Below are 3,734 nucleotides of genomic sequence, written 5' to 3'. Positions count from 1 at the left end.
TCCAGTGGGTGGTGTCCAGTGTTTGGCGACTGAGAAGAAAGCTGCTAGGAACTTCCGTATACAAGTCTTTATGTGGACATATGTTTTTATTTCCTTCCAAGTATTTTCATAGGAGCAAACATGTAGGTTAAATCCTCACCAGTGCCAGGCGAAGCAGCGTTCTTTTCCATAAGGAGATGGGGCGCAGGGCAGTGGTGGCCGGCCCGGGGTCCCGCGGCTCCCGGCTCCCGCCCCGTGCGCTGCCTCTTCCCTGGCGGGTCCCAGCCAGGCCCGGCCCAGTGCCCGGGGCGGGGAAGGACCTGGGCGCTGTCACCGTCTCCCCGGGCCTCGGGCTCCCCAGCTGCGTGGAGTGCGGTTACAGTCCCCTCCGAGGAGCCCTGGGGTCTCCAAGCCTGAGAGCCCAGCCCTGCTGCAGGCCTGAGCAATGGGACCAGGCCCAAGGGAGGCTGAGCTGGGCTGGAGCCAGGGCCTGGCTCGTCAGCTTGTGGGGCCTGCGCTGCCCGCATCCACGCCCCGTGCTGGAGGTAACAAGTTTTTCTCTTCGGGCTCCTCCTCCTCCATCAGCTGCAGCCGCCTGGGGACTGTCTACCAAGGCCTGATTCTGGCGAAAGGCGGATCCCAGGTCCATCTCTGGTCCCATGGCTTTGAGCCCAAGTAGAGGGTGGCCTGACACAAGGCTGAGGAGTGGCCGGAGCAGGCTCTGAGCAGCTCCTGCCTGGACGTTCCGCCTGCTGTTAACTCGGGGGGCTGCCCGACAGCCTTCCAGCGCACCCCGGAGCTTTCTGCTGCTCTCAGCCAGTTACCCCTGCGCCAAGCTCACTGTTCCCCTGCCTGCGGCTGGGGGCCTCAGCTCGCCGGTCTCTCAGGAGACTCGTCCTGTGGACTGTCCTTGGCATGCGGAAACCAGGAGAGGGAGAGCCTGGGGTTTAGGAGCAGCCGGAGCAGAGGAAGAGACTCAGGCTTAGGGAGAGAAGACTCAGGTTTGGGTCCTGGCTTGTCGCTCGCCCTCTGGGGCTCACCTTCCTGGTCTGTGAAATGGGCACCCGTCGTCCCGTTTCATTCACTGTCTCCTGTGGGCAGGTGCCCTCCCTGTGCTGGGGAGACGGGTGGAGGAGCCAGCGCGATGGGCCTGCCCTGTTGGGAGAGGGTCAGACAGTGAGATGTCACCGTTGGGCAAGATGACAGAGCAAGTCCCACTGCCTTGGCGGCCAACGAGGGGCATTGTCCAGACCGTGGTCAGTCCTGTGCCAGAAACGGCCCTTGGCGGCCGTAAGCAAGGGGCGTTTACGGGGAGGAAAGGGCAGAAACCAGGACAGCACTGGGGGTGTAAGCAGGGAGACCTCAACGCAAAGTCTCTTCAGGGGGTGGTCGTCAGGTTGGAAAATTCTGCTGAAGAGTCAGAACCACGGAGAGGAGCCCGCCCGGCGTCACCAGCTGAGTCAGTGCCCGCCCCCCTCCCTCCGGCACACGGTCTCACGATGGACAGCCCCCGGGACGGCCTGTGCTGCTGGGGTGAGGCCTCGGTGCTGTGCCCTCAAAAAGTGGGGAAAAGCAGGGAAGGAAAAGGCCATAGGTGCTTCCTGTTGTCCATCAGGGACTCACAGAAGGCCCCGCAGATCGACAGGAAACCGAACTGTGAGCACAGAAGGCTCAGAAGCAGGGGTGGGGGTGGGGGGGAGGGCGCTACCCTGCACCCCAGGAGTGGCTGCCCTTGGGAAGGGCTTCCCGCCTGTCCTTTCGCTGACGCAGCACGGGAACCCAGGCGGGGCTCCAGGTGCGTGCGGTGCATGCAGGCGCAACGAGTGAGACTCCGCACCGCGCTGCGGCTCCGAGGCTGCTGCCAAGTCCTCCCCCGAGGCTCCTGCCTTCCGGGATTCACGGTCAGGTAGTGGAGAGGGGCGTGCCCTGTTCCAGAGACCGCGCCAGACACGGGTCGCAGCCCTGTCGCTGAGGCATGTGGCCAGTGCCATGGGGAGGCCCAGGTAGGGGTCAGCCCAGACAGGAGGTGGGGCTTTCGGCTGAGGAGGGGTGCGAGGCTGTGGCAGAGAGGGGGGGCATTCAGGGGGGAGGGCTGGCCTTTGATTTGGGGACACTGCCTCTTTCCCGGGGCCTTGCAGGGAGCTGGGTGCTGGTAGGCAGGCACAGAACTGTCTGGTGGGTCAGCTGGGGTGGGGGTGGCCAGGCAGGGACCGGAGGGAAGGGGTGGGAGGAGAGGGAACCCTGGGAGCGGGGAGAGGTGAGGAGATGGGGGCTGCAGGCCCCTGCCAGCTGCGGAGGACACCCCAAGGTTACCTTGGCCTGTGGCTCTGGGCGGAAGCGGCTGCCAGCGATGACAACAGCGAACCAGCAGCCTCTCTGAGTTTTATTATCATTCAAATGAGGACGTGGAGAGGTATTTCATTTGATTGGTAGAATAATAGGAGCCATTTATCTACCTTCTCTCAACCTTTCATATCTGTTTCACTATTTTATGGGATCACATACATCATAGTAAAGGCAAAAATGTGTTGTTTTTTTTTTACTCCTGACTTGGGGCTGGGGGTGCAGCAGGGATGGGAAGGAGGCGCTCAGAGTGGCTGGCAGGCGCCGAAGGAAATGAAATCGAAAAAGACTATTATTGGTGACAGACAGTCACATCGGAGGGAATAAGGAACTCCCCAGCGAGGCCTGGATGAGGAGTTTTAAATGGAAGATCTAACAGCTCCAGCTCTGGGGCCTGCGGAGAGAGGGGCTGAATGAAGGCCTGAGGGGCGGGGAGAGAGGAGGGGGTAGGGGAGCAAGGCTGGCACTGGGGGGCACGTGGCCCAGCTGTTGGAATTCTTTGCCTTTCTTCAGTTATGATAAATTACACGTCATACAAGGATCTGTTCTCCTTTTGAAAAAATTAGAACATTCCAGGTGACGCCCCCTGTGACCACAAGCCCCAACGCCACCCCTTCTTCCCCTTCCCCAGAGGTAACTGCTATTACCATTTTTTCTCCTTGATTTTACAAATATATAAATAGACCTTAAGAGAGGCACTTTTTAAAAAAAATCCTCAGCCAAGATATGTGTTTTTATTTTTATTGATTTTAGAGAGAGAGGAAGAGAGAGAAACATCGATGGGTTGCTTTCGCTACGTACCCCAACTGTGGCTTGACCCTGCAGCTTAGGAATGTGCCCTGACCAGGAATGGAACCCAGACCTTTTGGTGTACAGGACGATGCTCCAACCAGCGGAGCCACTCAGCCAGGGCAAAAGAGGCATTCTTCAGCCCTAGCTGGTTTGGCTCAGTGGATAGAGTGTCGGCCTGCAGACTAAAGGGTCCTGGGTTCGATTCCGGCCAAGGGCACATGCGCGGGTTGTGGGCTCAATCCCCAGTAGGGGGTGTGCAAGAGGCAGCCAATCAATGATTCTCTCTCATCATTGATGTTTCTCTCTCTCTCTCTCTCTCTCTCCCTTCCCCTTCCTTTCTGAAATCAATAAAAAAATATTTTTTAAAAAGGGGCCTTCTTTAGTGGATTTCTCTTTTCTTTCTTAAACAGTATCACCCGGCTCCTTGCTTTTTGCACTCAATGTGCACACACTCGGTGCGCGCAGATCTGCGTGGGTCTCCATCCTTCGGGAAACTGCCGAGTAGTTCTCCCTCCCAGCACAAGCCAGTGTGTTAGCCACCCATGTCCCTGAGGAGCAATTGGGTGGCTTCCAGCTTTTCACAATTAGAAGCCATGCTGCAAGGATCCCTGGCCTCTTCC

Source organism: Eptesicus fuscus, chromosome 6 (assembly GCF_027574615.1).
Source record: "Eptesicus fuscus isolate TK198812 chromosome 6, DD_ASM_mEF_20220401, whole genome shotgun sequence".
NCBI lineage: Eukaryota > Metazoa > Chordata > Mammalia > Chiroptera > Vespertilionidae > Eptesicus > Eptesicus fuscus.
Note: the sequence above shows the minus strand (reverse complement) of the source record.